General features: G+C 46.5%; 1 long non-coding RNA gene across 1 annotated transcript; it reads right to left on the bottom strand.

The window, feature by feature from the left end:
* Window positions 1–6,330: 6,330 nt before the first annotated feature.
* LOC124699155 lies at window positions 6,331–8,081 on the bottom strand. Its single transcript, XR_007001294.1, has 3 exons — window positions 8,000–8,081; window positions 7,843–7,893; window positions 6,331–6,406 (listed from the first exon to the last, which is right to left on the bottom strand). It is a non-coding gene; the product is annotated as an uncharacterized LOC124699155 (long non-coding RNA).
* Between the last annotated feature and the right edge of the window lie 4,148 nt (window positions 8,082–12,229).

Genomic DNA, 12,229 nt, shown 5'->3' with positions numbered 1-12,229 from the left:
ACACGCGAACACCGACTAGGCGACTACTAAATCCACCGGCAACCAAGCGAAAAACCGCTCCAGGTAGGCCTAGCGATAGCAACCTCTCGTTCAAGCAGACGCGGTCCAAACACAGGGAGCTTACAGCTTTTCTGAGATAGCAGAAAAATGTATTGTAACTACAGAATCAAAGATCTCTGCACCAAATTCAGTTAGTACATTAGTTGTATAGTCAGCCAACATTCTTGCACAGCCAGTATAGTCAAAGATTAAAAATTCACAACATGGCTACTATATAGTACATTTTTGGATAGATGAAGTAAGCAACACCTACCTCTGAATAGCTATGAATAAGGTCCTGAGCTGGCGCAAAAGAGTGCTATAAGTCACATTGCTAGTGGAATTCCTAATCCGCAAAGTTCAAGCAAGATAGACGCACAATAATTTTCTGAGATACTTCTTCCAATGAGGGCTTGCAATCTAATTGGCTTATCACAGCGACGCCAAAGCTGCGTTAAAAAACAAATTGACTCCAAACCTGTAGCTATACCATGCACTGAGTAAACTGAATCATGCAACACTCCAAATCTGTAGCTATACCATGCACAGAGAAAACTGAATCGTGCAACACATCAACCTGTCACACACCAGCACACGCCAGTGGAAAAGAAGCCAGATTTTGCATCCATTACGAACAACTAAACCTGCATACTATAGAGGTAAGGCATACGACTCCAGAATTGACATTACTCATCTCTGATCTAATGCAGCAAGGTTTGTAGAATCTTTTTAACTTATGAAACCTGAGTCTATTTCGTATGATGAGATAGAGGTATGTGTACTGAAAACGCTCGGCTGGACGGATGCTCAAAATCTTTATGGTAGCTAAAACATTCATATGTGACACCTATTGTCTCACTACATGTACTTCGCAAATTCTATTAGAATGACGTCTAAAATCAGTGCTGCATGGAGAAACACTAAGCAACTAACAATATGTTGTTTCAAGAAAATACAATACCTAATCGCCCAGCTGGTGATCCAATTCATATGCACAAAAAACACTGTCTCAATCACATACCAGAATTATCTGGTACAGAGAAAGGCTAGCTTAATTACTCCTTTTTTTTTCTTCCCTCCGATTGGTCTCTACACAGTCTTATTTGTACATCCTTTAGTCTAAACTTCAAATGGCACTAGTAGGAAAAGCCTCATCAGTGGCGCACGAAAATTTGATTCTGTGGCGCACGGGTGGTGCGCCACAGAAACGTCGCCACAAAAATAAGCTTTCTGTGGCGCACCTGGTCGTGCGCCACAGAAATAAGGTTTCTGTGGCGCACTTGTTCTTAGGTGCGCCACGAAAAGCGTGCGCCACAGAATTGCTTCTTAGTGCGCCACAGAATTTGCTTGTATTATACACGATTTTGTGCTGCCTGCTATACATATGCAGTTTATACACAGCAATACAGATACACAATACAGATACACGAGGTTATATACAGCAACATTCAGATATAATATAAATATCATGTACATTGCACAGATATAACATAGACATCATCATCACATTATTTAGAGCCCGATCGAGATACATATATAGTGGCAAGTGTCAAATGTTTTGCATACAACTCTTAATTCATACAAAATTCACAATTTCGAGATACAAAGTAGTCTTCATCCGGTTCCTCATTTGCTCCGTCATCTCTACCCACCAGCCTCGCTTGCATCGGGGTCCTTCCATCCAGTTCCTACTATGATGAAAATGGAAGAAAGTGAGACCAACAAGTATCCGATGCACAAGAGAAATGGAATAAATGCCTCATACATTGTTGGTCAACACAAATATTAACATTCGGGGACGGTGTAAGTGAGACCAAGTCCGATGCACAAGAGATTGATATTTGTGCTATCTTACCAGAGCTCACTTACGCCGCCCCGAGTGTACGGTGACCAAACATTTTAATCATCGGCATTTTGAAAATGTCAAAGCAAATGGAATGACAAAATGGAATAAGTGCCTCATACATTGTTGGTCAACACAAATATTAACATTTAGGGATGGCGTCGGTGAGACCAAGTCCGATGCACAAGAGATTGATATTTGTGCTATCTTACCAGGCTCACTTACGCCACCCCCAAGTGTACGGTGACCAACATTTTAATCATCGGCATTTTGAAAATACCAAAGCAAATGGAATGACAAGGGCCTCATACTTTGTTGGTCGAAACAAATATTAACATTCCGGGACGGAGTTAGCGAGCCGGGTAGGATGCACAAGAGATTGATATTTGTGCAATCACACGAGGCTCACTAACACCGCCCCTGAGTGTACGGTGACCAAGCATTTTAATCATCGGCATTTTGAAAATCTCAAAGCAAATGGAATGACAAAATGGAATAAGTGCCTCATACATTGTTGGTCAACACAAATATTAACATTTAGGGATGGTGTAAGCGAGGCCGGGTAGGATGCACAAGAGATTGATATTTGTGCTATCTTACCAGGCTCACTTACGCCACCCCCGAGTGTACGGTGACCAAACATTTTAATCATCGGCATTTTGAAAATCTCAAAGCAAATGGAATGACAAAATAGAATATGTGCCTCATACATTGTTGGTCAACACAAATACTTTGCGAAGGGCCCCCTTTCCCGGTCGGCGTTCAGTCAACGGGTGCTTGACGACACAACAACGCCGATCCGCATCTCCGGCGCGGGAACCACGCCGGTCCCTCGGCTGTCCGGTGAACGAGTCCTTGATGCAAAGACCGTGCCGGCCTGCCCGGCATTATGCCGGGCCGTGTTGCCGCGCTTCAAGCCGTGTGTCCGCGCCGCCTTCGTTCGCCTTCTTGCCGGTGAACCAATAGGCTGATCGTTGGAATAAGGAAACCGATGACGGCCGGTCGCAAGATTAAATTGCGATTGGCCGTCATCGGCTTCCTTATTCCAACGATTAGTCTATTCGTTCACCGGGCAAGAAGGCGAAGAGTGCAGGCGCATGATCGACACGGCCCGAAGCGCGACAACGAGGTCGGCATGATGCTAGGGAGGCTGGCACCGTCTTGGCATTAAGGACTCGTTCACGTACTCGGACGGCGAGAGAAGAAAGTGGTGCTGCGCCGGAGAGGCATGTCGGCGTTGTTGTCTCATCAAGGACTCGTTCACGGAACGGCGGCCGGGAAAGGGGGCTCGTCTACAAAGTATATTGCGGCGTATAGGTGACCAAACATTCTAATCATCGGCACTAAAATGGAAGAAAGGCCAATGCAATTAAGAAGTAGCTAGTATGAACTAAATGGAATGCCTCATACTTTGTTGGTCGAAACAAATATGAACATCCCGGGATGGCGTTAGTGAGGCCAGGTAGGATGCACAAGAGATTGATATTTGTGCCATCACACCAGGCTCACTAGCGACACCCCGTAGTGTACGATTGACCGAACATTCTAATCATCGGCACTAAAATGGAAGAAAGAGCCAAGTGGTATCAACTAAATGGAATGCCTCATACTTTGTTGGTCGAAACAAATATTAACATCCGGGGATGGAGTAAGTGAGGCCAGGTAGGATGCACAAGATATTGATATTTGTGCCATCACACCAAGCCTCACTTGCTCCACCCCGAGTGTACGAGTGATCGACCAACCATCTAATCATCGACAAGTAAATCACTTGGGGTAATGTTAAAATGTTTGTCTCCATATTTGGGAGACATTTTTAATATTGGAGTCTAGCTAATGGAAATCAAGAACTAGTCTTGAGCTCCAAATGGTGATTAGAGGGAATTTATTCATCTTAAGCAACATTAGGGACAAATGGGATCATGCAAGGGACTTGGGTCATTTGGATCATAAGGCATCAATTAAGGAGGCAACCAGGGACAAAGGGAAACATTTGATGATCCATTATCATAGGCAACAAAGCGACAACTTTTTCCCCTCTAATCTAGCTAGAGTCCTTAAAAGAAATCCATCATAAGCATGGTCAAATACACATATATAGCATTTGGAGAGCAAACAAGCAGTAGCCATATCACTCAATCCAATAATATAGTAATTTGGATCATAAGGCATCAATTAAGGAGGCAACCAGGGACAAATTAAGGGAAACATTTGATGATCCGAGTAAGTGCATGACACTTTGAGCTACCCAAGAATAAAGGCCAACAAGTGGATAAACATCTCGCTCAACCATTTCTTGCACTAGAGGAAAAGTAACCAACATTGAAACTTGAATAGTCAAGTGACACTACGATCCTTTAAAACCATCGAAACAGTCCTTTTTCTTCAAAGGATACCACGATGGCATTCATTTACATGATCCCCTACTGTGGATATCTCTATTTTCATCAAAGCCAACACAAGAAATAGAAATTTATCATTACTCGGTTGAGTTCAAAACAAAGTCTGGGGTACCATAAGGGATTATTCATCACTTGGTAGTAACCATCATAAGCATTCCATTTAAATCACACATTTTAGTATATGTTCTTATCCAAGTTTTTGCCTCAGCCTTTGCATCATTGGCTGAGCTAAGACATCAAGCTTACGGCCGGGAGCATTCTTTATTTTTAGGGAACTATATGAACTATATGCACATGATCCGAGTAAGCATCCCCACTAATCGAGCATTATAAGCATACCATAAGCTCACAAAAATCCATCAAGTAAATCATCGGGGTCCAAAAAACTTGGGGTCCGGAAAACTAATCCCAACGAGAGAATTACTTGGGGTCCAGAAAACTAATCCCAGGCCAACCAAGAGCAACTATAAATATGTATGTATACAAGCCCACCGAGTAGCATTTCATGCATTTAAATTCCTATGAACCGAGTTAACCTCACTGAGCACAACAAGCATTTAAATGAACAGTAGCATCAAATTCCTATGAACCCATCAAGAAAATTGTTAACGATTAACCTCACTGAGCACAACAAATGAACCAGATAGTAATAAGCCATCAAGATTAACGAGTTAACCTCACTGAGCACAACAAATGAACCGAGTAGCATCAAATGAACCAACCGAGTAGCAATGCATCACTAGCGAGCAATGCATCCAGAGCCAACAAATGAACCAGTTGCATCAAGATTAACGACTAAGCATCACTAGCGACAATGCATCCAGAGCCAACCGAGCGAGCATTTCGTCGAGCACGTTGTGCTCGCGCGGGAGGAAGAGGGAGGGAGGGGAGGGACCTTACCGACGATTTGGAGAGTTGTGGAGGAGCTCACCGACGACGACGGCGAGGGGTGGAGGTCGCGGCGGCTCTTCCACCTTGACGCGGCGGCGGCTCCTCCACCTTGACGCCGCGCGGCCCCTCTCCTCCACGCCGCGGCGGCTTGTGCTGCGCGGTGGCGGGGATGGGTGGAGCGTGGCGGCATCCGGCCCTCGCGGAGGAAGGCGGCGGCGGCGGCGGCGAGCGGCCGGCGACGGCATCGCTCGCCATGGAAGGCGGCGGCGCGGGGAGAGAGGGAGAGGAACTTCTCGTGGCGAGGAGGGGTACGGCCTTGATATAGGACACGTTATTTACGTGGCGCACCGAGACAAGTGCGCCACGGAAAACATTATTTTTGTGGCGCACGTCGCCGTGCGCCACGAGAAGAAGTCCGTGGCGCACCGAGGTTTGTGCGCCGTAGAAATTGTAAAACCAATGGTTGGGGGTGACGGGGTGTGGGGCCCACCAAGTTTTTGTGGCGCACGGTTTAGTAGTGCGCGCATAAAATTAAGCTATTTACGTGGCGCACCGAGCTTCGTGCGCCACAAAATAAGTTTCTGTGGCGCACTCAAAACGGTGCGCCACAGAACTAAGCTTCGCCTATAAGGATTTTCCTACTAGTGTGGGTAACAAGTAAACTTAAAAGGTAAGCTTGCATTAGGTGAAACCGATTTACGGCAAAGCAGACATCAGCCACCGCTGCAATCACAAACAGCCATACACCCATCGACATGAAACTGAAGAAACGTCCAACGAAATACAGGGTTCATGTTGGCTCCAGGCACTCAAATCCCCAATCCGTCAACCTAAATCCCTAGAAAGCATACGCGCCCAAAAAAAGTAAGCACGGCAAATTAGCGCCGCCGGCAGAAACGGCAGCAAAATGCGCCCCCAAATCGCTGAATTCGCAGCAATCACACCCCGAGCATACGCAGACCAGGCTCAATACCAAAGAGGAGGATGCATACACGGGCATCACAGATCCACAACACACAGCGGACGAAAGCAAAATCTGCAGACAAACTGCTCCACCGAAGTGGGGCACCAACGCGATTTTTTTTTACAGATAATGCAAGAAGGGAAGCGAACCAGCGAAGAGAAGCACAGGGCACGGAGAAGACGGGACGCCACCTCCACGCCACCCAAAGCCACACGCACCGCCGCAGCCGAGCCGACGAAGGACACCACTGAGCGAATCGACCTGCCGCTGCAACCAAAGAAAGAGGGAAGAAAGATCCCCGGTCAAAACAACCCCTGAAAATGCGTAAAATACTGAGACAGTAAATGCGGTAAATGCGAGAAGTTTAAGCAATTTCAGATTGAGAATCTCAGTTATAAAATCACGTACTTAAAAAACGTGTTCAGGGGCAAATTACGATCATTTGATAACATAAACGACCTCTGATGCTATCGTACGCAAGCAACGAAAGAAAAAAAAAAACCCAGTTCATTACATAGAGCACAAGTTTCTACACTAAATGGATGATCAAAAATTGACGAATATCGTACAATCTCTAAAGTGCAATGAGTAGTTGACAACATTACTGGGTAAGTTATATGCACTAGACACTCCACTCATTTCATTAAACATCCGATCATTTTGACAGAATGAAAGAATAACATAAACGACCTTTGATGCTATTGTACGCAAGCAACGAAATAAAAGGCAAAAAACCCCGGCTATTAGATAGAGCGAAAGTTTCTACACTATTGGTAGTGAATGATCAAAAATTGATGAATTGTGCACAGTGGCGGAGCTTGAAAACTTTCCTTGGGCAGGCCGGCTTACAGAAACTCAAAAAAACTGTTCTCAAACACACCAGTTCATTAGAAATTAGTCATCGATAAAATCATTTTGATCCCAGGGCTTACAAAATCAGGAGAAGATATCATTTGCTGCTACCAAAGGATCTTCATTTTCACTTGTCCCATCCCTTTTTCTTTTTAAGACAAAATCAATTCTTCTCTGAGTGGACTTTTCCATTATTGTTTGCTGTTGCAATTTGCAAAATTGAATAAATCCCCAATTTAGTGAATGAAACACGACTGCTACTGCCTACTGGGACGAAGAACAACATACATATGATGTAAATTACTAACTAAGAATTCGCGCCCCCGGCTACCGGCGTCTGCGTCGTGCTTTTGTTCCTCCTCCGCTCCACCACCTCACCCTGATTCCCCCTCTATTTGCTTCTAATCGCTAAACCTAGTTAAATCAGAGAGAGACGAATGGACGAGGCAACGAGCACTACGAACACCGAACAGACGACCTGGAAGCAGCGTACAGGGAGCATGGAGGCAGGTGCGTGGTGCTTGTGGTGTTGGGCTGGGCTTAGATGAATAGGGGTTGATTTTTTTTTTTTGAAAAATTCATGGGCGGGCCATGGCCCGGTTTGGTCCCAAAGGAGCTCCGCCAGTGATTGTGCACATAGACAATCTCTAAAGTGCATCAGGGCACCAGACAACATTAGTGTGAAGATAAATGCACTATAAATTCCACTAATTTCATTAGACAATAAAAAATAATTAGACAGGAAAGTATACTCCAATGAACCTAAACAGAACCAGCATATAGATGATCCCAGTCCCATATTAAGAACAGTACCAAAGAAAACCAAGATAGGCCTAGTATCGACTTCTCACCTTGGTACCAAAGAGGGCGACGGGAGGATCCATGTCAAAGCGCTTTTTCCTCTGCGAAACCACAGCCAGATCGAGAAATCAGAACCCATTTCCAGGGCTAAACCGAACGGGGCAGTCCAGCCGATATCTCCAAACCCCAAGTCACAATCCATCTCACCTAGAGCTCTGCCTCCAGCTCCTCGCGCTCATGCCCCATGGCTATGGGCACGATGTCCTCTACAGTCAGCGGTTTGTCCGCTGCAGGAACACGCCAATCCACCAACCGATCAACGACGGGAGCCGCCAGGAAAACAAGATCAGGCGAGGGAGAAGAGGGCCTTACCTAAGGCGGCGGCCGCCGTGGAGAAGTGAGCGGTCCGGGCGGTGGCGGGGGTGGGGGCCATGCTGGCTCCGGCTGCAGTGCGGCGGAGGGCCGGGGCGAGTGTTTGGAGGCCGCGTCACATGGTGTGTGCGTGTGCTCTCAGGTCGCGGCGGCGCCTCGGGGAAAAGGGATTACGCCATAGCTGTGGGGTCCGCGAAAGGGACAGACAGAGCATCCACGAGCACCCGCAACCCTGGGAGCTTAGTGCTCTTTAGGATGCACGATGAGCAGACCAGAAGCATCAACTTCAATCTGCAGTTTTTGTCTCTACGTCAAAACAGCATATTCCCAAATATTTCTCTCCAACTATCTTCTTCCCTAACCTCCTCCCGTGGCCATCCCTGCCTCGCCATCACCCTGCTGCCGCCCTCGGCCCCTCGCTGTGTCGCGCTCCTCCGTGCCTGCGATGCCGCGCTAGGAGTCAATCAGCTAATCAGCAGCTAGCTAACCTGCGCAAGGAATCAATTAGCTGCTAGCTTGCCTCTGCATGGATTTGTTTTGGACGAGGGCTACGGCGGACTTACGCCAGCCTGAACAATTAAATAACATCAAAACGTATAGGGGATCATTACAAGGGTTTTAGAGGGAGAGAGGGAGAAAGTGGGGGGGGGGGGGGGGTCAAGGCGGGTCGAACCCGTTACACCAATTATTAAGAGAGGAGGAGCGAGAGGGGGTGGTACAACGGTGCGCCCAAAGTCTAATGTCTTCGATGCACATGTGAGAGGGGTTTCTTCAACAATGCCGGTGAAAGTCCTGGCATTTTTTCTTTTCCAGATATTCCAGGTGATAGTAGTGACGATTGTTGTTTCCTCGTAGGTCCCGCATCGCGTTGCCCAAAGGTCAGCAAGGCGGGAGGCCCTCCAAGTGTTGAAATCCGGGAAGAAGTAGCTCCAGACTTCTCGGGCGCGGGGGCAGAGAAGCAGCATGTGATCCGTATCTTCATCTTGGGAGCAGGATAGGCAAGTAGTAGAAAGGTGGTGTCGGAACCGGCGTTCGTTGGTGGGGAGACGCTTCTTCCAGGCAAGCCAGGCGAAATCTTTGCACTTTAGAGGGGCCGCACTCCTTTGGACCTTTTCTGCAACCTCGTCCGTCTGCAGGTGCCTGAAAGAATTGATATAGACACTTTTGTTCAAGAGTTGTTTGTTAGTGATGCGCTCACAACGGGCATCCGGGGAGTCATAGCGTAGAACCACAGAGCTGAGCTCATTTGCAAGGGTACGGACGGAGGTCAGCCTCCGCGGCGAGCGAGAGGCGCGGTCCAAGAGTGCCGTGAAAGTTGGAAGTCAGAGCCGTGGCAACGTTTATATTAAGCCGGGAGGAGTGAGAGTAGAGGACGGGGAAACACTCGTGCAAGGGGGTATTGCCGGTCCAAAGGTCGGTCCAGAAAGCCGTCGAAATCCCATCACCAATGGAGATCTTGGTGATGGAGCGAAAGACCCCGAGGCCGGCAGCAATGTCCTTCCAAACGGGGGTGTAAGGTGGTGCGCGTCGCCGAGGTCCCGGGAGTTATTCTAGTCGTATCGTCGACGGAACCAGGAAGCCCAGGGAGCGGTGGTATCGGAGTGAAGTTTAGTGAGAAACTTTGTTAGGAGGGCGGAGTTTTGAGGCTGGATGGAGAGGATGCCCAGTCCACCAAATTTCTTTGGGGCGCAGACATCACTCCCGGTAACTTTGCAGTTCCCCCCATGGCAAGTTTCTTCTCCGGTCTAGAGGAAGGCTCTTTGCCTTTTGTCTATGGCTTCAATAACACCGGCAGGGAGAAGCCCAGGAGCCATGGCGTGGGCAAGCATGGCCGTAAGAATAGAGTTAACAAGAATCAATTAGCTGCTAGCTAGCATGCGCAAGGAAATCGGGGCCGGAGAGGGCTGGCTCCGCCCATGGCCTCGTGCGCTTGCCCGCCGTCAGCCGCGGCTCATCCGATTGACAGAGATTGGACAAGAATTAGAGCAACTCCGGCGAAATTTCAGCCGGACTCCAAAGAGTACATGTTGGCGCGAGAGGTGAAATTGCTCCAACGGCGAGCGTTGACCTATACAAGCATGCCTTCAAGCTCCAACTATATAGATGACGGGCTTGTGTATACAGGTTGGCCCGTAAAACAGATTATGGGTTTAACCATTTTGAGGTGTCTAATTTGGACAAAAAGTACGCTAAACCCTCAAATTGGCTCAAATTGGCTGCAAATTTACGGGTTAACTTGACCAATTTGCGTTGTGTGCTAGAGTTGCTCTTACCGGTTTTCTTTTCTGGTTTCTTCTAAACAAATTCGAAATGTAAACTTTTTAAAAACCGAATAAGTTTAAAATCTGAACACTTTTAAAACCAATAAATTAGAAATTTGAACATCTTTAAAATCTGAATAAATTTGGACATTAAACAAAATAAAATTTGAGAAAATTCGAAATTTGAACAATTATAAATATGCCGAAATATATCTTTCAAAACGAACAAATTCCAAATTATAATTTTTTTAAATTTAAACAAAATTGAAATTGAAACAAATTCAAAATCTGAACCAAAATAAATTTTAAACAAATTCAAAATTTGAAATCTGAACAATTTTTTTTGAAACAAGTTCTAAACTTGAACAATTTCGAGGAAACCAGCCTAAACTAGAGAAACCCAGATTTTTGTTTGTTGAGACATCGACTAACCTAAGAGAACTGGCGGAAACACACATCGTGCTAAAATGGGCCGGCCGGATGAATCCCGCCATGTGGGGCGCCCCACATAGGGGCCGCATTGGCGGTGAATAGGAACCAGCCTAGGCGTGGGGACTCAGGGAGTGGCTGTGGGCCTCTCGCTAAACGCATGCCGTGTTTAGACACGTGATCTGATGTGAATGGATGTATCGGATGGTTGGCCTTAAACACATGGGACAAGGCCTACTGCGTAGAGCCATAGTCAGGACCACAGAATGCTAACTTTTGTTACAATAAAAGATATATTTTAAAAAAATTAACATCCTACAAAAGGAACTTGGTTTGAATTACAACTAAATAAATCACAGAAACTAATATATCATACATTCATCCCATTTTCTATGGTATTAAGAAGATCATTGACTCATTGGCATTGTCAATGTTACAGTGCTTTGGTTATGTATGATTAAACAAGACACGGCATCTATATCTCCAAATTTAAACTCGATATATATTGTAACTTTCCCGAAAAATTCCCAAAACACCTCCAACTAGATTCATTATGTATAGTAGAGATGTCATTGTAGGATGCATCCATGCACAATTTCTACTAGAGAGAATTTCACTTTACACCCTTGAAGATCACGTTTGTGACAATGTATCTCACTTACTTAGTTACTCCCGGACCAACACGAAGGGAACACCCATCGGGCTGAAGAGGCATGCCCCATAGCCACATACTTGTGGAATATGCTATCTAGCTATCAAAGGGGTTAGTATCTAGACAATTTATATCTGATTTAGCCAAATATATCTGATAAGGGGTGGCCCGATCTTCTCAGTAAGCAACGGTGGTGATGATGATCACGGGGTGATAGCAGCGGAGAAACACGACGATGTAGTGGATGATAACTTGTATGACGCAACGAGATCTCTCGATTGGTCCCTGTCGCCAATGCAACAGGCCTCTCAACCCCGCAAGATATTCGCAACTCCACACACTTGCGCACGTAGCCGCCGACCACGAAGCGGTAAGTTGCAACCGTCTAATTCCCAATGGAACGACGAGATCACACAAGACTTAAACGGGATCTACACAATATCCAAGCAATATGGTGTAGGGAATTCAATAGTTTTGCAGAGCAAACAACTAAGAACTAGGGTTTATCTTAAACGTGGTCTAAAGCAGCTAGGGGGTCGTCCAAGGCACTTATATAGGCGTCCGGGACGAGTTCGGTCGAAAAATACAAGTAAAACCGACCCCGAGAATAGATGCTGGTCGAGACAGGACTCGGACTCGGTCCGGTGCGGGATCCGGTCGACCGGGCCGTGGACCGGGCGCGCCGGTCTGTGGTCCGGTCAACCGGTCGGAAACCGGGAAGCT

This window comes from Lolium rigidum, chromosome 3, assembly GCF_022539505.1.
Source record: "Lolium rigidum isolate FL_2022 chromosome 3, APGP_CSIRO_Lrig_0.1, whole genome shotgun sequence".
NCBI lineage: Eukaryota > Viridiplantae > Streptophyta > Magnoliopsida > Poales > Poaceae > Lolium > Lolium rigidum.
The sequence above is the reverse complement of the archived record's forward strand: the minus strand, read 5'-3'. Positions and strand labels throughout refer to the sequence as shown.